This window comes from Eulemur rufifrons, chromosome 25 (assembly GCF_041146395.1).
Source record: "Eulemur rufifrons isolate Redbay chromosome 25, OSU_ERuf_1, whole genome shotgun sequence".
Taxonomy (NCBI): domain Eukaryota; kingdom Metazoa; phylum Chordata; class Mammalia; order Primates; family Lemuridae; genus Eulemur; species Eulemur rufifrons.
The window spans coordinates 319,087-346,434 of record NC_091007.1 but is presented as its reverse complement, the minus strand read 5'-3'; positions in this window follow the sequence as shown (position 1 = coordinate 346,434).

Sequence of the window (27,348 nt, the reverse complement as noted above, 5' to 3'; positions counted from 1 at the left end):
TTTGGTGTGTCATAACTGAATGTCAGACATTTGCCACCAGCACTCTGCTTCTAAAAGCTAAATGTGTTTTCTGGGTGTGTAAACAAGTCTCATAAGACTCCCATTGTTTCCCATCCCTAGTAACAGTGTAAATGCGCCGCTCACTGAAGCTCTCTGTTTGCCGCCAACAGGATCCCGACACAAGGGCTCCTGTTCCCACGTCCAGCCGGTCCCCGTCCCGTCCCAGTGAGAGCGCCACGCCATTGCCTCACTCACAGCCTCCTCTCCCCGCTCCGGCCCCAGCACAAGTTCATTGTCAAGGATCTGCAGTCCTGGTGGTGGTGAGTGAATATATCTGAGCTGAGTTTCTCGGATGCCTTGCAAACCCCGTGGCAGCTTGGTCTCCTAATCGCTGTGTCGCGTCCTCCAGAGGGACCTGCCGCCCTTAGCTGGGGGTTCACACGCTCAGGTTGGAGAAAGGAAATACACGAGATAAAGATGTCCCGCGCCTTCCTCCCACATCCAAGACAAGCCGTGTCCTCGTGCAGAGCAGCGGGCCCAGGGATGCAAGAAGAAAAGTCCTGATTTTCCATAACTGGTGGAAATTAAACGCAGCAAACCTGAAAGATTGTCACAAGCCAGGCTGGGTGCATCTCGCGAGGGAGGCAGGTCTGATGCACAGAGGACGGTCGAGCAGGCTTCCCGCCCCTCCATCCCCACTGGGGCTTTTCAGAGGCTGCAGGGGGCCGTACACTAGGACATATCCGGATTCTTTTAAAAATAAAAAAGTAATCACAACAGGTTTGACCAGAAAAGAGAATTTTTGTTGAGAATCCATCTGAAGGGGAGGAAGCCGCAGCGTGGGACGTCCGAGGCCGTGTGAGCAACAGCGAGAACAGACGGTGAAGCCCTCGGTAGAAACCTGGACCGTCCCCAGGGCAAGGCCTCCTGCAGAAGGGACCCATGCCTCTTCATCAGAGGCAGCCTGGGGCCAGAATCAGGGGGTGCTAAACTCAGTTCTAAGAGACAAGATTGTCAGAATGCCCGTCTGTTGTTCCGGGGTTTTGACTTCCTGCTCACACACACTCCAGAAATATGGGTTTTGTTTCTTAGTAAACAATAAATGAATAAATAAAAATTCTCTTTTGAGAATAGCTTGTACCAGGAAAGAGAAAATCTAATAATAAGTCCCACGAGCTGTTGTCATTTTGATGCTGAAGTCCGGTTCTGGAGCCAAGGGCAGGAAGCCCCCCCAGCCTTCACCCCGGGGGGCACATGTGGGACCACGGCAGCCCCTCGCAGTCCGGGTGGCGGGTCGCCAGGCGATGCTCACCAGCGCTGCCCGAGACCGTGCCCGGCTCTCTCTCGTCAGGACAAGGCGCAGCGCTGGCCTTCGCGTGCTCACTTACCTGCAACAGGGACACCACAGTTGTACTGTTCTCGATTTTAAGTAAAAGCCATCACCCCGAGGAAGATCACGCTCATGTGTTTATTGACACAATAGCAAATACGGAAACACAGGTGCCAAGTCGCGAGGACCAGCCACACACGGTGGGCTCCACGCCACGGGCTCTGCCTCCCTGCGTTCAACCACCACAGGTGGGAAGTGTTCTGGGGAAAAAGAACAATGAACTATGACAGTGCAACAATAAAAGATGATACCAATAAAAAACGATATGGTACAACAATTATTTACATCGCACTCTATCACTCCACTGTTTTAGATATTCTGAGTCGTCGAGAGATGGGTCAACGTGTGGGGAGATCGTATGATACGCAAATCCTACATCATGTTGTGGATTCTCGTGTCTGTGGGCGGGGAAAGTACCAGAACCAGTCCCCTGGGATACGGAGGGAAGACTGTATTGAGGGTGAAACTTGAGCCCTGTGAGGGACAACACCCATTTCCCGAGGTGTCACCTCCAGTCCTGTTAAAGAAAGATCAGCTTGGCATGTTTTCTCCCGGGAGCTAGACACAGAGCTGGCCGCTGCAGTGAACCCGAGAGTCACCCCCTCGGCGACTGAGGTGTTGGTGTCCCTCCACCTTCCCTGCCCACACCATGCTCGAGCCAAATCCCTCAAACAAGAGGAGATGTCACAGACTCTGGAAAACCAGCGCTTCCCGGGCGCTCGAGTGGGTGGGGTCGGCGGGCAGGGGCTGGAGCTGCTCCTGCTCAGGGCCGGAGCGACAGGATGCTTTGGGGGCCGCTGTGGGGACTCCCCCCCGTACCCCACCCACTCTCTGGCCGAATGGGAAGCGCTGGCTCAGCTGGAGGCTGAAATAGGAGCCTCGCTGCGGTCTGTCCGGGCCTGGACCCGGCGGGCCTTTCTTGGCTGTGTGCAAGGATGTAATGAGTCACGCCTGTCACAAGCGCTTTTAAATGGGAAACGCCTCCCTGGTTGGCATGTGGTTCTCCTGTGAAAAGAGACTGTGTCAAAACAACAAACAGCTCGTCCCCTCTGTGTGTCTTTCATGCGTCCTGCCCGAGTCCGGGCTGAGACTGGTTTTAACTGTTGGAAGCCTGGAATCCGGTCCTGTTATAAGTCGAGAAGCCGAATTCTCTCTGGGTGGACATGGGGGCAAACAAATTAGCACCTCCCCATCACTAGGGCTGAGGTCACCGGCCAGAGGAGACCTAACCTGCTCTGTGGGTTCAGAGCAAGAAGTGCTGTACCTGAGCTAAAAAAATTTTTTTTAAATGAAAGAGAAAGAAAAGAACAAAAGTAGCTTGGCCTGCCCCTCGACCGAACGTGATACCCATGTCCCGGGTGGATGGAGTGCCACTCTGTCCCCCACGATCATTTTTAGCAATAAATTGAAACACAGTCACTGTTGCATAAGAGCATCTCCAGGTCAGTGTGACTCGCGGTGACCACCCAGAGCTCCGAAAGCGACTGCCCAGCCGTGCCCCACACGCTCTGCCTCAGATGAAAAGTTCCGGTGTCCCAGCGCTTGAGATCCTGCTGCTGTCCCTGCCAGCCCCAAATCCACCCTGCTCCCCTGCGCTGGCTTCCAGCTGGGGCCGAGAACTTTCTCCCAAAGGAAGGAAGAGCGAGACGCCGAGGGTCAGATGTGGTGTGGGCTGTTTCTGGTTAGATGATTCAGCCCATTTTTGTGGATTTCCCAAGATGCTTTCTGAAGCTCTGCTGAAAAACGTCTTGGGTTCTTGGAGCCAATTAAACAAAAGGCGAACCGCCGAGTGCTTGCCTGTTGGAATAGGCCGACCGCAAAGCTCTGATTCACGGAGACCTGTCCTGGGAGCAGACAGGCGCTGGGTCGCCCGCGGAATTCTAACCCCGCACTCTCCGCCTGCCTTTGGGGGCTTAAGGAAAGATCAGGGGCGGCTTGGCCTCAAGTTCAGTCGCCCAAAGGCTCATTCACTGAGGTATTTTGCAGGGTTTCAGGAAACCTCCTCTCCGCTGACTGTACCAGGCTGCAGCGGTTGCCTTGGTTGGCATTGATTTGCTGTTGTCACTTTTAAAAGAATGGGGAGATGGAGAATGTTTGTTTGTTTTTATTCTGTCTTAATTTTAGGAGCTCAGTAATCACTTAGTAGATATTTTCTTTAACCATTAGCAAAAGTGATTCACACACTGTGCTGCGGTCTATTTTCCTTCCCAGCGCACACGCCCACGGTCCCCAGGCCACTCGCTCCCAGGGCAGGACACTATGCATCGAAGCTGTTTTTCACCAGCCGCCGTCCCATGCCAGGCCTTTCCCGGCACACTCACGCCAGTGGAATTCCCAGCACACCCACTCTTTGTCCTTGTTGTTATTGTTGTTGTCGAGGTTGTTGTTGGATGTTTTCCTCTGAACTGGAAGAGAGGGCGGGATCTGCGCTCTCACAGGTCTCGAGGCAGCTGGAAAACAAAGAGACGGGTGTTTCCAGAACACACGCCCCGCCCAGCCCTGCGCTTTCCATCTCAGCAAAGGGCAGCTCTCACACACACACACACACACACACACACACTCTCACACACTCACACACACACACACACACAGCCTCCTCTCCTCCCTCTGCTACGTGTAAGGTTGTGCCCCAGCTCTCTGGGAGATGGCCTTTCCTGTGACATGGGTGTTGACATTCGCAATTTTGCAGAGAAGCCAGCAGGTCAGTGGCATTTGCTGGCTCCTGGCAAGGTGGTGGCTGTTCCCCACCCCACCGCTCCTCTTTCTGGAACCGAAATTCTGGCCTGTGCCGAACTCCCGAGTTAGAAGGAATGCACGGACTTGGGAAAACTTAGCTCACCAAAAGGAGGAGTGGCACTGTGCGTTTTGCCAAAAACCATCTGAAATTTCCTGTTTTCCAAGTCTGGGCTGGGAAACTTTACCTTTTAGGGTCAAATTTTCTCTGTGCCTGGGAATCTGCAGCTTTCTATTCCTGATTTCTTTAAGGGTTCACGAGCAGTGTCCAAAGGGCTTATTAAAAACACCCGGATGCCCTTCCAGCAAAGCTTTCTGTGAGCCGGACTCACTGGACTCGAAACCACGTCCACGGAGTTTCCCGCTGTGCGTCCCCAGCTCATAGTGAAGGTGACAAAACGCAAACAGGCGTGGAAAGAACATCACTTTGCTCTTAACCATGGTGAAATAAATCTGTAACATAATATAATCTGTAACAATTAAAAAGTTGCATTAAACACTTTATATTTAAAATAACTTTGGTCAATAAGAATCTAAATATCATAATTTTTACTTTATATGATCTTCAGCCATATATGAAGGTCATAATATATAATGTCTATATACATAAAATAAAATATAATGACACTTTTGTAGCCATAAAGGGAAAAACAGAGAAACATGGATATTTTTATATTTTCAAGAACAAAGTCTAACGGTTCCTCAAAGATTAAAAAATACATATTGTTAGTTGTTTCTGAATAGAGAAACAAATGCAAACACAAACCCTTGATGACACAAAATTGGATCTACAGAAACTTCCTAATAAGTCAGCTTCAAATCTACGATCTCCTTACACCTTTCTTCAAACCTTCAACCAACTGAATACTAATTTTAGTTGGCGTACAGCCTCACAAGCAAGATCATTTACTCTATGAATTTCCTCCATCCAACTTGAGGTTTAAAATAGAAACACTGCACACGCTTCCTGAAAAATCACCCTGGTAATTACTCTGGAAAATGCTCTGACGCGTCACATATTGTTAAGGCAGGGTAGGTGCCACGAGCACTCACGGCCACCCGCTGCCACCCTGCATGTGCTTCAGAGCAGAGGAGCGGCGCCTGCTCCGTGGCAGCTCTGCTCCCCAGGGGTGCGCGTCCCCCCGTTTGTGTCTGTCATTCTCGTCTCCCGGGCGGGCGTCTAGGTCGACGTTGCAATCGGTTTTTACAGTCAGCCTCACGTTCCTCCGGCTGCGTTTTTATCCCCGAAGTCTCTGTAATGCTGATGTTAAATTTCTACAAGAAACGTTGAAACACACTTTCTGTCTTCAGTTTCAGGAAGACCGAGAACTGTTTTCAGCCGGACACGCGGGGCCACTGGGTCCCACCGGACCCCTGTCTGCACTGTAGCCTGTAAATGTCACATCTCTTTGTGTCTGTGTCACCAGGAGAACGTTTGTCATGAGATTGCTTAAAAAAATGCTTATCAAGTTGATAGTTATAAGACTATAATATGAGTAACTTCACCTTACTGTTGACAGAGGCTTAGAATTTGGGAAGAAAGTCTTTGCTAACTTTGCAGCGTGTTCCATACTTGTGATGAAAACAGACCGACCTAGTGAGCTCCAGAGGTCACCTGTTACCTGCTCATCGAGCCACTTAGGGGAAGCCGGTGCGGTTGAGCTAATCCCAAGGCGGGTAGGGAGAAGGCGGGAGAACATTCATCGGCCGGGCTGACATGCAACAGACAGGAAAATGAGTGCAGGAGAGAAATGGCGATATTTGGGCAACTGTAATTGCCTCAGGTAACAAATTATCTTTTACCTCTGACCCTGGAGTCCTCTGCCAGCAACCGCGAAACTGCATCGGGCTAACACGTTAGCTTGAAAGAAGGGTGAAGTCTCAGATACTCACAGCTCTTGACAAGAAGAAATCATCGTAGAAATAGAGAAAAGTGACAGAGAGGGGAGGTATTTTTTTATCTTTACCTAGAACCAGATTTTCCATGTACCAGTTTGTAGAATAAATACACCAATGAATGCTTTATCTGAACACGTAAGAGCCTAGATCCATAAAAGCAGAGAAACCAAAGACACTGCAAACGTTTCTTGTTACATATTTCTGTTACGGAGGCAGCTGTTTGCAGATGGGTACTCATTTGAACTAACGCTATTATTTTCATCTTGTATCCCTATTTTATTTGTATTAACATGTATATCAGCTACACATATTATTCCAGATGACTCTTTAGAAGTTAATGAAACTGTCCTGTCCTATGATGCACCTTAAGAATGGACACACTTAAAAATATCTAAAAATACATGGGACTCCGTCACTCCAGAAAGAAGCAAAGAACAGACTAAAATGTATCGTCACACGCCATGAGTGCTCAGCCTTATCTGAGGTGTGGGAGCAAGATTTTAAACGAGGTTCTCAATCCTAATTGTATCAGCTGTTGGTGAGATTACATCCCAACAAGAATCTCGCTCTAAATATTAGATGTGGAAATATAATCTTTGAGACAAAAAAAAAAAATCAAAAAGCTAATATCACCAGGCTGGGTGCAACAAATATTAATACTATCCCAGCAAGGTGACTTCGTGGAAACTCACGGGCTTCTCGTGGTGGAACAAGTTGGTTGGAGTCATAAAGGTAAATAACGGTTTCTGCCCGTCTGGGGGATCCAGCCAGTTAGTTAAGGGGAGGCCCTGCTGGGCTCGCGTGCCCGAGAATCCACTTGATACGCATAAGTACAAGAAAGGTCATTGTTCCTTAAGCAGTTTCATTGTTTTGACTTTAATCTGAGGCAAAGTATCCTTCTCCAATAAAAGTGAAGAGGCTTAATCATGCAGGGCACTTTTCAAAGTCGGAACTGTAATATTATGCCAGAATATTAAAATCACATTCAACTCGTGCACGTTTGGTGTATTTGATGATCACATGGCCCTCTTCAGCTCAGGTGATCATCATATAAAACAGCTGTGAGCTTATTAGTAGTGAAGACAGCAGAGCCAGGACCTGAGTATTTGTAAATCTGAAGCTCTTACCTGCGAATACCCAAGACCCGACCATACATCTCTCTCAGTGAACATTCCCGTTCTGTCTCCAGAAATGAGGGCATGCCCCACCGCAGAGCTCCACCGGTGTCAAATGGAATGGGAAATTAGAACTGGAAGGAAGAGGTAATTTTTGCCTAATTTTTGTTAAATCTAATGCAGCATCCCTACTTGATCAGATAGCCTACCTCCACGGAGTAGAGGACTGTCAACAACCCTGGGGAGTAAGTTCTGCGATTGCTCTGCGTGACAAGGAGACACTGACACACGGAATGATTAATGAACGTCAGAGATTCACATCCAGGGTTTCTGTCTCTGAAGCCAACAGGGATCGGGCAGGAGGAGCATCGCACAGCTCCGGAGACAGGAGAAGGTGGCGTCTGGGAGGACGGCAGGCAAAATAACAAGAAAGTGGGGAAATCGTTTTTCCCCTTTTTTTTATTCCTGTGGAATTTAGACTTGTCTCCATTTGAACTCTCTGGAATAGACACAGGTCTCTCCAACTTGCCCACGAAAGGCTGCCATGTGCTGAGAGGAGAAGGCACTGGGCCATCCCAGGCGACGAAGCCCCTCTTTGGCGTGGTTCTGGGACAGGGGCTGCCAGGGAAGCTCCCTCAAGCACTTCTTCAAGCGTTTCTTTAGAGGGAGATGCAACATAAACCAGGCGGCACCGACAATGGCAGCCGTGACAACAACCCGACCGGGGTGGTGACGATGGTTCTATCTGGAAGTCAAGTCGAGGGAGGACGGCGTCCTCAGCCCCAGGCCAGCCGGAAGCCCGGTACCCACAGGTGTCTAGGACGGGGCGGAGGAAGCACCTAGGCTGCCATGGCCACTCTCCAGTGGGCACAGGTGGCACCTTCCAGATGGGGTCGCCCGGAACAGTAGCCCAGGGGGATGTTACGCAGAATGGAAGTTTGGCTAAATAACCAAGTTCCCTAATAACCTTACCTGACCAGCAGTGAATAATAGACCAGCAGACCACCAGGGCCGGCCACCAGGTCAGCTGACTGGACAACCGTCAAAGAACTGCAGAAGGAATGTTTTTTAATTGAGAAGGAAGTTGGATTACGTTAAAATTTCTGTTCATTTCCCACATTTTGATGCAGGTGCTTTACAAAATACTGTATTATATGGTAATAGACATTGCTGCGCACCTTCTCCTTGGGAGGCATTGCCCCTGGTCCACACTCCCCTGCACAAAACTCTTGAGACCATCTGGTATTTTAGTATTCAGTCTTTTTTTTTTATTTAAAAAAAAAATACGGTTTATTCACCATAGTTTGCATAACACCCCCAAGCAGGGGTTGGAGCATCATCTGTTTTCAAAATACATTAATATTTCTGTACCTAACTGTATATGTGGTCAGAATAGACGATTGAAATGATTATTAATACTATCATGTAAATTCTTGGCAGTTTTTGCTGCCAAATAAGTTTTGGTGTCAAATCTATGAAAATGATGGTTTTCAGACATTTTTGGTTTCAGAATTTGCAGATGAGAAACCCATATCTTAGATTTTAGAATAAGACATTATACGAGTTTAACTCTGGCCCCACCAGTTAAAAAAACGTGTCCTTGGGCAAACTTTTAACCAACGTCCCCACTCGGGAGCGGGTGACGAAGACGCATCTCTCCTTAGGACATTGCGGGGGGAGGTGGAGGAGGACGACGGACACAATCCACGTGACAGCAAGTTTTCAGACCTATGATTGGAACTAGAAAGTGTCATGTTTTCACCGGGGTCAGAAGGAAACACTGTTTGCCAGAGGATGCCTGTGCCTCTTCTAGAGTAAAAGCTCTTTGAAGTCGCGTTTTTATGTTTTCTTTTGTTGGCACCCAGCACTGCATACTCTAATTTTCTTAAATTAGATTGAATTGCAGTGAAGAAAGAGAAATCCGGTGGAGAGATGAAAAGACTGTTGAGTCACTCAGGAGGCTTCCGTGAAAGAAAGCTCCGGAATCCACGCGTGTGACGTGCCCAGAGCGGGACAGAACCAGGCTTCCAGCAGCAGAGGGTCCTGGTCGGCTGCAGAGACAATGACCTTCAGGCCCCTTCGCTTCCTGTGTTCTTAAAAATGCACAGTTGTGCTCTTTGGAGCGGCAGATGGCAAATTAAGAATAATAATAATGACAGTAACAGAATAATGACCATAACAAAAATAACACAACCAAGGACCTACCTTGTAAGACCAAGGTGCCGAGCGACCAGTACGAATATCTATCTCCTGTCCTGTGTGTTTAATGAGGTGATTCTCTTAGCACCAGCTTTGAGAAGATCCTGTTATACTTGTTTGTAAATTCTTTTCAGAAACAGGATGTTTTTATTGTCCTGTAGCTGCTGCCCTGGAAAGAAAGCACTGATTCGAAATGGGCTGGGAACCCCTGCTGGAAGGAGAGAGTAGTTCCTGCAGCAAAACCTCTCCTCCTCGAGGAGAAGGACACTGGGCTTTGGAAGCAAATTGGAGAGATGAGGGCCGCGGGAGCTCTCCGTCCTGGCTAGATTGAGCGTTCCGCAGTGCAGAACAGACCCCAAATGTTATTGCAAGCAAAATCCTATCTTAATCTGCCCTCCCGACTCTTGGAATGTTAAATTCAACTGCCATTTGGAAAGTTCCATCTCTCGGATCTCCCCTCGAAGTGGGCTTATTTTTGAAGTAGAAGCTGCTTACTTTGGGATTTGCCATCTTCCAATGGAATTTTTGAGTCAAGTATGCCAAGCATCCCGGCTGATAAGGGAAGGGCAGTGTTTCATTCCCTTGGGATTCTGTATTTACACGAGGGCCTGGGAGGCAGGGGACAGTGACGTGGATTGCGTGTGTTTACGGGACTCTTGTGTTAGATTTTAGGTAACTCCTTTCTCCCCCCTCTCCTAGAGAACAGAAACATCGCGTGACCTTGAGCCCGCAGGTTTCCTCGGCAGTACACCCCAAAAATATGTCACTCCAGATGGTAGCACTGGAGTCACAGAATGCTCAGCCCCTTACGGGTTCCACCGCTTTTCTTGCCCGAAATTGCCAATTATGCAGTCCCAGACACAAACCTACGAGTAAACACTTTCCCTCAAATGCACGCTATTAGCCTCCTTCATTAAAGTCAATTTTTTTTTTCAATTTTAATAATGCCATTAAGAACAGTGATGGGTTATGCCGAGGCTATTTGCAATGTTTGCGGGATGTTCAAAGCCTCGTCTGATGGTGCATTAGCAGTTCACCAGCTGGGTTCCTGTTGACAGCCACCAATTAACAGAACACCTCACATGACTACAGATCGCCCTTCCCGTGGTGTGTTTGGGAACGGCTGTTACGAAAAACCCCGTGAGCACAAGTTTAAAATCAGCATGTTGCATTTTATGAATGAGGAGAATCCTGGGTTTGAGGAGCTTTGTTGTTTATTTATTGTTAGAATAAAAACAGTCTCATCTATTTTGGCGAATGAAAAAGAACGACCACTTTTGCTTGCACGGGTAAGAGGGGCGGTGAGGTAGTCTGAGGTTAAAGCGCACTCTCTTCACTTCCGGGGCAAGCTCCATCCCTGATTGTGAATCATTGCTCTTACCCCAGAGTCTAAGTGGCCACTTCCTCTCTCTAAAAGCCCTGGAGGCCTAGAACTTGCTTGATGAGGGTGACAAGATCCAGAGGAAGCCGGCTGCGCCAGGACTCTCAGAGAGGAGCGAGCAGTAAGTCTCCAGGTCTGTCAGTACCGAGCAAGGCTTGGGGGCCACATCGCGCCCCCAGGTCTGGGTGGGAGGCAGAGCCGCATGGCAGGCTGGCAGCTCCCCCAGCTGCTGAGAAGGGCGTCGCTGGACCCGGCCGGGGTCTCCCGCGGGAACCGCTGTGCCAACACTCTGGCACCCCATCAGCAAACCTGTGGCAGGTTTCTGGTGCTAAAACCCCCAAAGGATCACAGCCTCCTGTCATCTGCATCTCTTTTCTCCCCAACTCACATCAGTCACTGCAAGTCAGCGAGCCATTATAGCCCCCTCCGAAGTCATTATATTATGTTCTATTTCAGCATATTTTAAAAGGAAATGTTTTCATCTTCATCGCTGGGAGAATGCTGGGTTGGGATTGGTAACACCTGTGTTTGCAGTCAAGCTCCACCTTCTGACCTTCGCGAGCCTCACTCTTCTGAGCTGTAGAGTGGAAATAATATCTTCCTGGTCAGCCTCGCGGGATAGTTGTGAAGAGCAAACTCAGAAATGCACACGTGAGTGCTTTGAAAAGTGAGCCATCAATAGAAGTTAAGTGTTGTTTATGTTCTGTCTTCTAACTCTTCCTCTCAGAAGTCTCAAGTTTTCATTAGGCCAACCTACGTTATTTTTTTCTCATAAAGAGGTATGTCTGCCTTCCAATGCTACGTAGAAACTGTAGAAGCTAAAATGGGAACAGGTACGCATGGGGTGAAGACAAGAAGCCAGGCTCCCCAAGTCCCCAGGGAGCATCGCTGATCAGTCAGTTGCCCCCTGGGCTACTCTTTCGTCACCCAGGGTCCGAGGCCTGATTGTCAGAAGGGATCCTCTTTCAAGAGCAGACTCACATGAACCAAACTCACAGGGGTTGAGGTAGAAATTTGTCTTACTGCCATAAACGGTATCTGTGGGGCCAGACCCCGGGTCCTGCTATCCTGCAGCAGGGGATGCACACTGCACAGGAGGTTGTTGGCCAGAAAAGAACCTGGCACCGTCAGGCGCTGTTGGCTAAGCAGTAACTAGGCTCGGCTGGGGGTACCCTGAGGCCAGGACCACGAGGGAGACACGCTTCCCACCAAAGCCACGCCTCTCCCCTAGAGGCGGTGGCCAGCTTCCCCTGTGACTGTCCCATCCTAGGAGATTGCCAGGGTGGACCCACTGCCCTGCTGGGAACTGGTGTGTCCATTCTCAGGCCACACTTATGGTCACAGAAATGTGTGGGTGTGGAAGTCAGGCTTCGGTGGTGCTTAGAGATGTTATCACTTGCACATTCATTTTACAGATGAGGAAACCGAGGCCTAGAGAGGATGATTAACCATCCCAGGGCCACACAGCAAGCCAGTGGCACAGCTGGACTTCGAATCCAGGAGGTCTAACTCCAGAACCCAAGTTCTTTCTCCCAAGATCACACTGTCCCTCAAACTAATGCATCATAGGAAAATCGGAAGATGCAAATCAGCAAAGTGCCAAGTAAGAACACCACAAATCACAGGCACTCGGAGAAAGCCATTGTTAATATTTAGGACTGTATCATTCCCTACTTACTTCCCCTCGGAGGGGGCTGTGCACACAATATGCTCACAACAGGGTTCCAAGCTCTTGGCTCCTGACTATAGATCTCACCATACACACTGTTTTGCAATGTACTTTCATAACCAAATGATATTATGGATATCTTTTATTGGATATATTTGTGCAAAATCATTTTAGATGAATGCAGTGCTTTTGATTATAGGATGCTATGGTTTTAAAATATTTCTTCAAATTGTTTGACGTATCTCCCTTTTAAGACGATCCAAATTCTCCTCCTTCCCCTGGTTGTGGGCTGGACTTAGTGAATCACCTCCAAGGAGTAGGGTCTGTTAGAAACGAAGGTGTTGACGGTCAAGACTGGGCCGTAAAAGGCCGTAAAGGGCCGTAAAAGGCTTTCTCCTGAGTGTCTCTCTCACTCTCTCTCTCTCTCCCCTCCTCTCCCCCCCTCCTTCCCTGTCTCTCTCCCCCCCCCTCACCCCCCACCCAAGTCGTGAGGACACCCACACAGCCCTATGGAGAAGTCCATGTGACCACCTGACAGCCACCAGTGCCAGCCCGTCAGGTGTGAGTGAGCCCCTGTTAGTGGCTCCACCTGCCCCAGGTAAGCCTTCAGGTGACTCAGCCCAGCCTGGCGTCTTGATGGCAACTTCGAAAGGTAACCTGAGCCCAAACCCCACAGGTAAATGTACCCTCTAAAACCACGTGCACAGTAAATGTCAAATTTTTAAGGTGCTAAATCTTAGGGTAATTATTTAATATTTACATAGCCATAAATGACAGATACAAATAGATATACTATGAGTTATTTAACGGATCTGCTGTTGTTAGACATTTGAATTTTTTCAGCTTCTTTCTGGTGCCAAAAGCAGTGATTTGAAGAGCTTTGCGTGTGTAGTCACATCCTGAGACAGATTTCCAAAGAACACCTGCTGGATTAAATGCCTTACATATTTATTAGGCTTTTTGGGGGTGGTTGTTTCTATTTCCCTCCCCAGAGAGTTTTCAGCATTTATATTCCCAACAGGGGGTACGGGAATGAGCGTTTTCTCACTTCCTCACCATGGAGACAGAGGAGTGGCCCCCCAAGCTTGCCTGCACCCTCTTTCCCAGACCCCGTGAATATGCTACGTCCTGTGACAAAGCGGACGGACCTTGGAGATGTGGCTAAGTCAAGGACTTGGAGATGGGAAATGACCCCGGATTAACCCTCCTCTGGGTGGGCCCAGTGTCCTTAGGTCACAAGTGTCCTTCGACGCAGACGAAGGGGACAGAAGGAGGCAGAGTCCCCCGTGGGAGCTCAGGGCACCGGGGGTGGCTGTGGAGGAGCCGTGAGCCCAGGAATGTGGGGGCTCCGGATGCAGGACAGTGGGAGGAAAAGGACCCTCCCCTAGGGCCTCCAGAAGGAAGCCCACCCCGCTGACACCTCTGTTTTAGGCTGTAGTGAGACCTCTGTCAGACTTCTGATTCCAGAACTGCAAGAGTGTGGGTTTGAGTCGTTTTAGGCTACTGAGTTTGAGGCAATTTGTCACAGTAGCCACACGAAACCAATACACTCACCAACATGTCTTAGTGTTTCTGTTTTTATCATGTTCCACTTCGACAAGCAGAAAGGAGAGAGTTCATGATATCTGGATTGAGAAACTGTCTTGGCTGTTCAGTTCCTGGAAATGTCTCTTCCCCTAAGTTGTCTGGGCTTCTTCCTGTCTCGTGCACAACCCACGGTCCTCTCTCCACGGTGCGTTTGTCCGTAGTAACATGCTCAGGACCTTACTAAAGTCTTTGGTGTTTGCTGTTTTGATCTTTGAAGGTTACGTTTCATTCTAAGGCTCCTTTTCCGTGAGTGGCTGTTGTGGAAAATAAGTTCAGAATTTAAAATAAGACTTTGCCTTTTATAAAACTGCACTGCAGGGAGACGGAAGCTTCCAACCAGCGTGGAAATCTCCACTCCCCTCCCTCCCGCGTCCACTTCCCAGCCCTGTTTTACGTACGACACAGCCCGGGACCCTCCGAGGCTGCCCTGAGGTCAGCGGGGAGAAGCAGGTGGACGCAGCTCACGTCCCAGCAGGGGCGGGGAGCACGGCCTGCCCCCACCCAAAGGCTGCTTTAAGGGAACTGGTGTGATGGCACAGCTGAAAGGGACCCTCCGTGTCCGACCAGAGAAACCTCAAGGGTGACTTTTGTTGAGACTTTAACCATTTTTCTCTAACATTGATATGTAGGGGCGCTATTAATACAATCTCGCCAACAAAAGACCCCCTGTACCAGCATAGTGGCGAGAGAGAGAGAGAGAGAGAGAGAGAACCATTTATTGCAGAACATGCTTGCGTTACAAGGTAGCACAGCAGTGACAATGGCGGGGGAGCAGAACTGCGTTCAATGCAGACAGTAGAGAAAGAACAATTAAAACTTCTCTCATCTGCCTGAGCCATGAAAGGACAAAGGGTGCGCCTTGTGGTGGTCCCTCTTGAGCGAACCCCGCGCCCACGGCAGACGCACCTGCCGGCAGTCCCGCGAGTCGGAAGACCTTGCATTGCGAACTCGGAAGTCGGGGCCTGTTGTTGGCCTATTATGTTTTCAAGGATACAGGCTCCCCGGGCCGGGGAGAACATCCTTTGTGCTCAGGCGCTGCTGTTTGATTGGGGCAGTGTTGCTGTGCTCATTATTCCCTGCTAACCCACTTTCCTATTTCCATAGCTATGTCTTTGTCCAGTTTAAACACATCTGATGCTTTGTTTAAATAAACAGCAATAGAACTCTGAGTGTCAAATGCCACTCATGGTCCTAAGTTTCTTATCAATCTCGAAACAACGACCCTCTGAGGAGGATTTTCTTGGCAATTCTCCTACAAGCGAGTCTGTATTTCTCTTGAGAAGAGCTTTCGAATGACCTTTATTTTATAGTAGCCTGGGTTCAATTTTAATTAGGCTGTAAGTGGTAAATATTTGCTAATAGAGTTTGGGGTGAATAATTAATCAGTAGAAGACTGCTAAGTACTGACAATTTATGTGAACACACTAATAGATCAGATCCAATAAAGGCTCAGCGAAAGCACTCCTTTCTAACCTAATTGTTGAAAATTTAAGATCTCTACAAAACTGTTGTTTAAAAAAAAATAATCGTGTGACTTTTCTCTAAAAATTTATTCCAATTTCAATAGCTTTTATAAAGAAGCTAGCTGTTCTTTCTATTTGGTTCCATTAGTCCAAACAACTCTTGTGCCAAGATGTAATAAATAAGTTAGAAGCAGGCAGATTCCGTATTTTATCCTTTCGTGGTGCTTGAATGCGTTTCTCAACTGCCGGAAAATTATTTAAAAGAAGCTGGGCTTTATTTTATTCTTCTAGTAGATAAAGGTGCCACGAACTGGAAGTCCAATTATTTTCTCTAACAGCTTTATGGAGGTCTAATTTACATGCCATAAATTTCACCCATTTTACCTGTCCAATTCAATGATCTTTAGTAAATTTACCAAGTTGTGACACCATCGCCACAGTCCAATGTTAGGATCACAGAAGAATCCCAGGGCTCACTTGCAGCCCCTCCCTGTACCCGCCCAACCTCGAGCAGCCAAAAATCTATTTTCCATCACCTCAGCCCTGCCTTTTCTTGGATATTTCATATGCAGGGAATCATACACTGCTTGGGCTTTTGTGACTGGCCACTTTGACTTAGCACAATGTTTTCAGGGTCTCTCCATGTTGCAGCACAGATCAATAGTTCATTGTTTTATAGCTGGATAAAATTCCACTGCAGGACTCTGGCATATTTTATTTATCTGATAGCCAGTTGATGGACTGTTTCCACTTTTTGGCTATTTTGAAGAAAGCAGCTATGAGCATTTGCATGCAAACATTTGGGTGAATACATATTTTTATTTTTCTTGGGTGGATGCCTTGCTTTAGAATTGGGGGTTTTATGGTAAATTTATGTTTAACTTTTTATGAACAATTTATATACTGATGGGAATATGAACTGTACTGCCAGCCTGTTGTTCAAAGTGGCAATATGATTTATCTTCCCTTCAGTAATGTAAGAAGGTTTCAAATCTCTCTGCAGCCAATGTTTGTTATTGTCTGCCTTTTTATTTTATTATAGTCATTGTAGTGGGTATGAAGGGATTCTTACTGTGGCGTTAATTTTTATTTCTCTAACAACTAATGATGTTGAACATCTTCATGTGTGCTTATTGCCATTTGCATATCTTTTTTGGTAAAACATGTATTCAATTACATTTATATAGTATTAAAATTAGCTATGCATTACTTTATTATCATCTCATATGTTACAGATTTTTAAAATGCATTTGGTTATATCTGAATGAAAACTTGCTATGTGCAATGGGTTCAGCTATGCGCTTTATAACATTAGATGAGCATCTTCTACGTGCTGTGTACTGAACTACTTGCTTTGTGACATACCAAAAGCAATCCTTAAGGTCTTGAGGACTTTATAGAAATAACTTCCTCATAGTGTAGATGATTTGTTAATGTTGAATGTTATTGGAGATAATTATACAGTGTTTTGCTAGTTCAGAAGAAGACAAAATTCTCTTCCATCCTGATAGGAGGGAGGTATCAGGGAAGTCTAACAGGAGAGGTGGCGTTTGGCACTTATTTGTGGGAAGGTTGGAGGTTCGGGTACGTGTGCATATACATATATATTTAAGGGTCTACTGCTTGTCAAGAACTGTGCTAAAATTCTTTCATAAATATGGTCCCTATCGCTCCCGAGAAGAGCCCTAGGAAGATGCGATTCCAATGCACTTCTCATTCATGCATGTGCATGTGTACCTGTGTGTGTGCCTGTGTGTGTGCATGTGTGTGTGTGTGCGCATGTGTACCTGTGTGTGTGCATGTGTGTGTGCATGTGTGTGTGTGTGTGCGCATGTGTACCTGTGTGTGTGCATGTGTGTGTGTGCATGTTACCTGTGTGTGTGCGCATGTGTGTGTGCATGTGTACCTGTGTGTGTGCATGTTACCTGTGTGTGTGTGCATGTGTGTGTGTGCATGTGTGTGTGCATGTGTGTGTGCATGTGTACCTGTGTGTGTGCGTGTGTGTGTGTGTGTGCGCGTGTGCATAATGCCCACGTGGTAACTGAGACCTGATCGCACCGTTTCCCTGCCTGGGTGTCACTTACTGAAACCGATTCTGGGCTTGAAGGTAGAACAAGATGTGACAAATCCTCCGTGAAACCCCGACAGGTCCAGGGGACGAGACTCTCAGGCAGCCACCGTGCTGCGTCCCACGGCCCCATCCAGCGGGCGATGCTGTTCCGAGAACACGGAGATGATGTCTCATTGGTTCTGGGCGTCACGGGCGTTCATCCGTCCAGCGTTTACTATGCTACGGAGCGTAAAATGCATCGGATTTTTAGGAAATTTGCTAAAAGCGGCTGTACAGCCCGTGCCAAAAAAGCTCTCCACCGCAGCTATAAAGTTCCACGCAAGTCAGTCATGAAACACATGTGCCAAAGAGGTTCCAGGTCCCGTTTTGTTCTCTGGGGTATATATTTTGAAGTGGAACATCTTCACTAATTTGGGTATTTGATGTTAACATGCTAAAAATAATGGCAAAATTATGATAAGGAGAAGGCAGGGCTGGGACCGGCCAGTGAAAGCAGCAGCTCGGAGCCATCGCAGAGTGACAGCGTCACAGAACATCCCAGTGCCAGCCTCTGGGGACACAGTGCCAGCATGTTCCCTCCCTGTGGGAGCTACGAGCAAGGGGCTTCCTCTTGCACGGGACGGATCACCCAGCTCAAGCTAAAATTAAAAGAGGGATGTTGCGGCTTTCATAAATAAGTCCTTGCAAAGGTCTAGGTTCAGATGCAGTTTTAGCCCAAATCCCAAAAATAGTCACCGAAGACCAAGTTTGCCTGTCTCTGTGGGGTCAGCCCCCTTCCAGCCTCCCCCCTGCTGTTCCCACAGAAGAGAGAGGCGGTTTCTCTTTCCAGAAAATCCAAACTTCTGCTCACGACTCTCCAGGCACTGAGAAAGAAACGTTCCCCCCACGGATCGGTCCCTGTGGCCGGGTGTGGGCTGTGCTAACTGGGGACGTCAGGGCCAGCCCTGCGGCCGGGCTGGGTCAGAGAGCCCAAGTCACACAGGCGAACACGAGGGTCTCCGCTCCCTGCAGGACAAATGGCAGCGCGAGCACCAGGGGCCACGGGCAGGAGCAGCAGCAGAACAGCACCGGACACGTCGCGGGAGTCCAGCCCCCGCCGCTGACCAGAGGGACACACCACAGCAAGACGGACACGGTGGCGCCCGCCGGGGCTCACTCGCTCCTGGGAGGGCGGGAGCACAGGCCTGAATATGACAGGGAGGCCATCAGCACTTTCCAGCTCTGATTGCATTAGCCTTTGCACAACTCAGGGAACAAACCCTTCTAAAATGCAAACGCCTATGCGCTCTCTGGAGCCTTCCCCGCCTCCCCCACATCTCAACTCTTTAAAAAGAAAACCATGTTGATTTTCCCCAAAGCGTGGAAGCAGAACATGGCAAGCAGGAGCTTTTTTTTTCTTTTTTTTTTTTTTTTACCGTGGAAGCTTCAAGCTTTGAGCTTCATTTCAGATCCTCATCGCAGAGCTTAGGACCATATTTTGAAACTGCAGAACATACGGGCTTCTTCCTTCTCCCTGTTCCTCCAAATTAAGGAGGAAACAAGAAAACACAATCACCTCCTCACTCCCTGCTGTTTTACCACTCAGGGTCTTGTCTAACCCCGGAGCCCTCACTCAGCTCCACACCTTCTCTAACTAAGAACCTGGTTTTCTGTTCCAGGGAAGGGAGCCTCAGTGTTTTTTTCCAACAGCTTTTTAGGTTTCATTGTCTTCCTAACAAACTCCAGATAAGAACAGAAGCAGCAAACAAAAGCCAGGGGAGACTTTGGAATCCATTCAAGCTCTGCATAGACCTGATGAGCAGGTGAAAAAAAAAAAAAAAAATCAGGAGTCTTCCTTTCTTTCTTTGCTCCCTGCTAGAGTGGCATTATCATAGCTCACGGCAACCTCAGACTCCTGGGTTCAAGTGATCCTCCTGCCTCAGCCTCCTTAGGATCTAGGACTACAGGTGCGCACCACCAAGCCTGGCTAATTTTTCTATTTTTTGTGGAGATGGGTCTCACTATGTTGCCCAGGCTGGTCTGGAAGTCCTGAGCTCAAGCAGTCCTCCCACCACGGCCTCCCAAAGCACTGGGAGAAATGTATCGAAGGTGGGGGTCCAAGCATGTTTAAGGGTGCTCTGGGGCTTTTCTCTGATTTCCAGGGATATGAGCCAGGTGAGGGTGCTGTCTTTGGAATGAGCTGCCCGATTTCACCAGGGCAAAGGGGGCCCCGAGGGGCGGAGCCAGCACACGGTCCTGCCGGGTGTGGGTGTGGGGGGCCGGCTCCTGGCGCAGGCTGCAGGAGGGCCAGGCTCTGGGGGGATGGTTTCACCCTGAGGGGTTTCTGGTGGTGGCTACTTAAGTAAAGGTGGACGGCTCTCAGGCCCCCACTCGACTGGTGTAAATGATGCTGCTGCCCTCGGACAAGCGGATGACCGTGTCCAGCCAGGACAGAAGGCACCGTCCTCCCCCACATCTCGAATCTAGATCAGTTCACGGGCCCCAGACCACGTGTATGAGCAGCAAATATTGTTCAGGTAATTCCATTCGTGGCTATTCTACATCCCACCTGCCAGTGAGTCCTAAAAAGGCACTTTCTCTTCCTAAGTTAAACAAAATCCCCAAATACTTCATGATATTTACAGATTTCATAGCCTGGTTATTACCCAGACAAATATTGGCCACCCGTGGGAAAAACGTAAATGTGCTTCTCAGCAAAGCTCTGCAAAGTCCCCGTTCCAGCCCAGCGCCTCCCAGAAATGCCTTCTCCACGGCCTGTGGGGACCGCAGTGCCAGGCGCTTTTTCTGGCCCCCAAAACGTGACAGGAGCCACTTGGGTGGCAGCCACACCAATTTTGCAAAACCTAATGCGGGTCAGGAATTGGAGGCGGAGGTTCAAGCCTTTCGGTAAACATCCACCCTCTGAGAGAGAGACAGAGATGCATATCCAGAAAAATGTGTAAACATGTTTTCCTCAAGATCGCTGTACTTCCTGCGTCCAATCAAGCCAGAAATACCACACGTGCCACTTTCTCACGGTATTTTTCCACTTCTTTTCTGGGGGGAGGCCGGAATCTCAAAGTGCGGAAATGACCCGTAATCCTAAAAGCCAGGCCCCTCCAGGGACAGGTGTCAAACACACCCAGCCTGCTCTCACCGGCATCGCTCACAGGAATGGTGATGGCGGTTTTCACTGCTGTCATTGTAGGCGTGAGGTGGGCTGGAAAGGTGACCACAAAGAACACGTGTCCTCTCTGCGGGCGCCGGAACCCGGCTGGCAGGTGGCAAAGGCTGCACCACCCATGCTGGAAAACTGCAGGTCCAGAGACGTCTGCTCAGAGGAGAGTCGCAGCGGGGAGAGAGCAGGGCTCCCCGCCCGGCGTCCAGGCCAGTTTCCGCACGGCACTTAGCGCCCCGCTCAGACCCGCCAGGAGCCCAGGGAGTGGGGACCCCCCCTGCCCCTCGAGTTGGATGCAGGATGCCGGGAGACAGACAGGCCTGTGTCCACACCTGTGCAGGAGCTGACACCCGAGATGGCCTGATTTTTCCTGCTCACTTAGCGATGCAGAGACCTGGAGGAACAGCGGCCTGGAGCACAGCTCTGCTCTCCTGCAGCCATTTCGCTGTCCAGTCGAGATGAGAGGGCTGCGAACTTGGGCATCTCACCTGGATTTTCTAACCTGCAAGACGGTGAAAATAACAGACGCTCCTTCACACAGGCCGGGCGGCTGACCACCGTGCCGGGACTCAGCACCACGGGTGCTGTGTTTCCAGGCGTGGCGGTTTCTGATAAATTGCGAGGAATAAATCAAGAATGCAAATTTGATGTGCACATCCCTGAATGAACAGGAGGCGTCGACGGTCTTGGATTCCTTCCAGACAAGGGGTGAGGAATCTGCGGTGCTCGCTCGGTGTGGTTCTCGTTCCTGCCTCACCGAAGACGCGGCTTTGGGCATTTCTGGAGAATCCAGAGTTACAGGGATGCATAACTGACTTCAGCAGAAATCTCTTCTTAAGTGTTACTTCTGAATTTCTGGCATTTAAAAGAGACCAATCATAAAAAAAAAAAAAATGAGTTGCATGGGAGCCAGTCTTTTTAGCACATTTGGGTGCTCAAGAAAAAAATAACGCTCACTCCTCCTTGCAATCCTAACAGCAGAAAGGTAGATATTTTCAAACGCAAACAAAATAAAATAAGAAACTGTGAAATTTGCTGTGAGCGTATTTCAGGGAACCCTATTACTGCCTGGATTTTAAAACACCAGCTTTGAACAGGAGAAAAACCACCTGCCAATGAATTGCATCTATATGCACCAAGCTGAAAAAGTCATGTACTTTCTCTAATAAAATTCTAAAGCGGATGATTCCTATAGCCAAGGACTGAGTTAGATTAATTAATTTGGCTAATGTGGAATAATCTGGCACTTTGACAGCGTAATATAGTCTCAGCTCAGTGATAAAAAAAAAGGGACCTAAGAGATTCTTCCCCAAGTGCTTCAGTCTGGGAATCATTTTAATTTCATGTTGATCTTATTAGTAATTCCAATCACAGGAGGAAAGAGGGGGGAAAAAAAAACACATTTCCTCAGTTCATGGTCAATAATTCTGTGCCCATGTGGACATTAGCGCTCTCACCAGGGGGCTGGACGGCTTCCATCCCATAATGGATGATAATGGATGGGGAAGGTCGTGCACAGCTGCGGTCCCCAGGGAGACAGCGGCTGGTGACTCCAAGGACGGGAGCCTCACAGGCGCTGGGAATCAGCAGCCAGTCACCCTGCTCCTTCTGGAATGTTTCTGCCCACGCCAGGCAGCGAGGCTGGTCTGTAGATGCCCAGAAGAGGGTGTTCAGCCATCTCCTCCGTTACCCCAGGGAACGCTGCGCGGGGACCCTGCAGTGGTGAGGGGGAGGGGAGGCGAGCACAGGGGCCCCTGGAGCACCTCTGGGGTGCACAGGACGGATCACACTCCTGGACGGCCCCAGGCTCACTTCCCGGCTCTGGGGAAAGGCTGCAGTGACCTGGGTGGTCGGGGGAGCTGGCGGTTATTAAAGGAGGAAAAATGGGCCGTAAATGTCAGTCGATAGCAGTTGTGTGCACGGTGGAGGGAATGTCACCAAAGGGCCAGGTGACAGGCTGCTGTCTTCCACCGTGGGCCTGGGCCTGTCCCCCAAACAGGCCGTGGAGGCTGCGGGACCCTCACCTGCCCCCCATGCCCCAGGGCAGCTCCGGGAGGTCGACCATCAGTCTGCCCCCCTGTTTGCTTCACCTGCGTTTTGCTTAAAGTCCGAGAAAATTGCTTGTCAGGGGGTACGAAGCCTTCGCAATACCCAAGAGTCATGTGGTCTCGGCACCCAAGCCCACTCTCACCTCACCTGGGGACACGGGGCCCAGGTGCAGCACGGACCCCCTACAGAAGCTCGTCCAATGAGTGACGAAACCCATGGTGGGCGCCGTCTCCTGAGCAGCGCTGGCTCCTACGGGTGCTTGCTTGGGAGGGGCGGTTTGTTAGGAAAAACAAAACAAAATTTAAAACAAGATCCTCATGGCAGACAGGACAAAGAAAGCAAAGGGGTTGGAGTTCCAGGCTCGATGTTGCTCGGGAAGGAAGCGACATGGGGAAGGTGACACACAGGTGAGCCACCGCAGGGGCCACCTCACGGCCCGGCCAAGGCAGGACACGTGTGCACCGGCTCTGGTGCCTGCCTGGGGCTTGTCCCCTGGAGTCCCCCGTCCACCCTGTCTGAAGGGTCTGGCCGGCTCACGCTCAGCTCACACTCCCTTCCTGGAGCCGGTGTTGTCTCGATGGCTCAGATGCGTCTCCCCTCGGAACCCGGGCAGAACCTGGCATCCGTGCCGCTCCCAAAGCCCTCGCTACTCACTGCGTTATTCCACCCCCATCTCTCGGTGTGCACACGTCCCGATTCTCTCCCGCAGAGGGGGCCGAGTCCCCGTTCCCTGTGTTTGTGTGAGCACGAGGCCCTGGTCCCTGGGTCACCACCCCGACCCCTCCTCGCACGGGCTGGGACTAAACCGCTTGACCAATGCTCAAACCACCCATCAGGTGGGGAGGTGCCTGCAGCAGCCTGAATTTATCATACTGTTCATTCTCCCAAAGTTTAACTAACATTCCGCCTGGGAGCGGTGGTATATGATAACTCCAAGTTATGCAGATACAGTAAATTATAAAATGTAGCTGTGACCTTAGGTAAACAGTAAAACAAACAAGCAAACAATAAGAACAAAAAACAAAAACAAAAACAAAACAAGGACACAGGGCTGTGCTGTTGGTGGTGAAACGTAGGAAACCATCTCTATTTCTTATTATCCACCTACATCTCCTTACCTGTCATTTATCTGTCCGTATCTATCTAACATCTACCTATATCTGTTATCTACCACCTATCATCTCTCTACACACATAAATGCATACAAAACTTTTTGTATGTCTGTAATAGCTTTATCTGGTATAAAGATAAGACTATACACAATGTGGTACGGGTTATGGATTTGATCACAACCTAAGGTCATGAGAACCAGCCAAAACTTCTTGGCAATATCTTTGCAACATAATGTCTCACTTGCTGTTTTTGAAAACTGCATGGTTGAGGTGATACATAGTGCGGCTTTTGAACATCAGGAATTGAAGGTTAAACACATTGTGTTGCCGCCTCTGAGTGGTAGAGACAGGACTCAGATCTCGGTCTCCTGGCTCCAAATGCCATTATCTTTCTCCCACACATTGCCTCGTTCTCCACTCTACGCTCTGAATTAATTAATTTGGATTTAATTGGCAGGCAGTGCCTAGTTCGGTAGTGCACAGTATTGGGGTGCCACCTCATGGGGCAGCCCCCCTCCAATCACCCCTTGATGCATGGGGTGGGGTGTGGGGTGGACATAGCCAGCCCCTGCCCTCCACGGGTGGCTCCGAGGGGCTTCCCAGCTGCCAAGCTGCCCGTGGACTTCGCTACCCAACATGGCGCCATGGACCAGCCGCGTGGGCATCATCTGTGAGCTTGTTAGAATCCCAAACCTCAGGCCACACTCCAGACCCACTGAACCAACATTTGCCACACTGGATTTACATACAGCTCATCTCGCACCACTTCTGCTTATGTGATGATGCTTCACTCGTTTTCCTTTTCTAACTCACAATAAGTGAATAAGTATTCTAGCTAGAATACTTATCTTCCCAGATGACTCTAATGACTAATCCCCAAGCATGATGAGTAATTTTCCTTTCTCTGAGACTGGCACTGAGGACAGACCGTCGGGGGCTCCGGGAGTGACCGGCTGTGGGACGTGGAGTGAGTTCAGGAGAAGAGAAGGAATCAAAGTCCCAACTTGACCTTGACCAGCTGGGCTGCGTTACCGGCTTCCTTTCACAGAAACAGCAGCGAGAATTTACAAGAAAAAGAGAAACAAGGAGCCATGACCCCCTCAGGGTCACAAGGGCAGCTTTCCGGGAAGCAAGTTCTAACGTCCCTTTTGTTGTCCTCTCCACGTGTGAGGAGAAGGTGTGACAAGCAGAGACTTTGCTGTCAACCTGTGGCCGTGGGGGGCTGGGTCTGGAACCAGCCCCGCCTTCCCAGGGCATGTCACCAGGGGCCACTCGAAGACCACTCGCTCTGTGCCCAACCCGAGCGTCTCAGTGTCTGCGCTCGTGTGTTTGTACGGCCGTGTGTCTGTGTCCGCGTGTTCACCCTCCCCCAGCGCCGCTGGGTGGACCCCGCTCTGCAGCTCCGGCGTCTCCCTTGAGCACCCGCCCTCCCGGGTAGCCAGAATCCTGACTCCGGCCCCCACTAAAGACTTTCCCTGCAGGAGCCACGACGGGCCAGTGCTGGTGTATGTGAGGGTTCACACCATCAACGGAAGTGCCATCGGTGGGAAATCGGGGTCCACGTGGCAGGATAAGCACCTTGTAAGCATCTAATAAATAAATCAGCGATTGAGCTTTACTCCGTGTGAAATGTGAAAAGCAACCGCAACACATCGATATCTCTTAAAGCCAATGAAAATGAATTGTCTTCATATTCCTGCCAGTCATGCTGAGATTTCTTTATGAAAACTGTAACCTTCTCCCTCTTGAAAGAGCAATGCTGAGCTCATTCCTGGCTCTGGAAGGGAGGCCTGTGTACTTGGAGACGATCTAGAACACTCCACGGGTGGGTCGAGCCCCAGGATTGGGCTGCTTCCTTGTGTGCCCCAGTGAGGGGCCGTGTGCAAAGTCATTCACTCGCAGGCCAGCCTGGGAGATGGCAGTGGCCTGTCCCAACCAAGGCCGGTGTGCACAGGACAATTCAGCAGCTCTGTCCTCTGCTCCCGAGTGCCGGCAAGGCCCAGGGGGGCCGGTGCACCCTGATGCCATCGCTGCACCTTCTGGCAGAACCACAAATGAAGTCCCTTCTTCCCCTGGATGCTCTGCAAGTCTTGCCAACGCTCGAGGCACGGGTTCTGATCTTGGAGGTTAAGCAGTGAGACCACCTTTGTTACCAGGGAGGGGGCCTGCTCAGAAGGTTTTCCTAGATTAAAAAACAAATCTCTCCATTTAACCACTGGGCTCCAGCTAAAGTTACTGCCACTAGCAATTCATCATCCTTTGAACTTAAATTAAAACTTTGATACCTATTTCTTTTCTATGGAAAAGCCTCCACGTAAAACATAATCACTGTAATGAAGAGGCCTTGCTTCTCCTGGGGGATTTATGGCAATGATTTTATTCAATTTGCTGGGGAACATCAGGATGAAATGACAGGGGTAACCCCTGAAGAGAAGCTCACCAAAGACGGTTCCTAAGTGGAGCAGAGGAAACAGAGCGGGGGGAGGACAGGCCATCACTGGCGCAGCTGAATAGCGCGGAGTCCCCGATGCCGCGTGTCCGTCAAAGAGAACGTTTTACTTTCCGTCCTATTGATAGGTGTCTCGTAATAAAATAATCATTTGCATTTCTGTGGTGCCTTTCCTCTCATAGGACTTCATAGGTGCTAAATTATTTAGCTCGACCCTGAGAGGTAAATTTCGTTCTGTGCTAACCCGAGGCATTGATAAAACTAAGTGACCTCCCCAAGGGCACAGTCGGGAGCAGATCCCAGGCACAGCTGGATCCTGCCTCTGGGGGCATCTCTGCTGCCTGTCTTTACTGGGAAGCTCATCCGAGCACTTTCCTCACCCAACAGATGTTCGTCTTTAAACTCCAATCAGAATCACCCCGTCGTTAGGTGACATATAGAGTCCCAGCCCAACCCCTGCGGAACGTGGCTTAGGCTCTACGCTTTTCTTCTCCTTCCTGGCGAGTGGATCACCCCCCCCGCCAGGGGCACTGACAGGAGTGAGGACCGGGAGGGAACCTGGGCTGGCATTTTGGGGACATCCTGCAACACACTGTGCAGATACTTTGCACTCGCTTGCACGGTGTGTGGTTGTGCTTTGTTTATGAGACTAGTTCAGGATTCGAGTGCTTACGTTTTATAGTCAGTATATGGATAAGAGGCTCACGATGGCAGGCATAACTTTGTATTCTGCCTTCCTGATTTAGGTCCTCCCCACTGAGTCTGAGGCAGAACCTGTGAGGCCGGAGGCAGGGAGAGGTAAGGATGTGGACAGTGGGTAGTTAGTTACTTCCCGGGTCAGAGGGGCTGAGGAAGTAGAGTAATATGATGGGGTGGGCATAGGACTATAAAATCAAGGACAAAGGGTGCCTGCCCATGTAGAGCCAGCTTCTATATTGACTGGCAGGACATTGGTCTGAGAAACTCCAGGGCCTTGGGCTCCTCGTAGGCAAAGCAAAGCCCGGCGTGAAGGACGCCGGACACCAGGATGGGGAGAGGGGTGAGAACTCACCTGTCAGGTGCAATGAACACTAT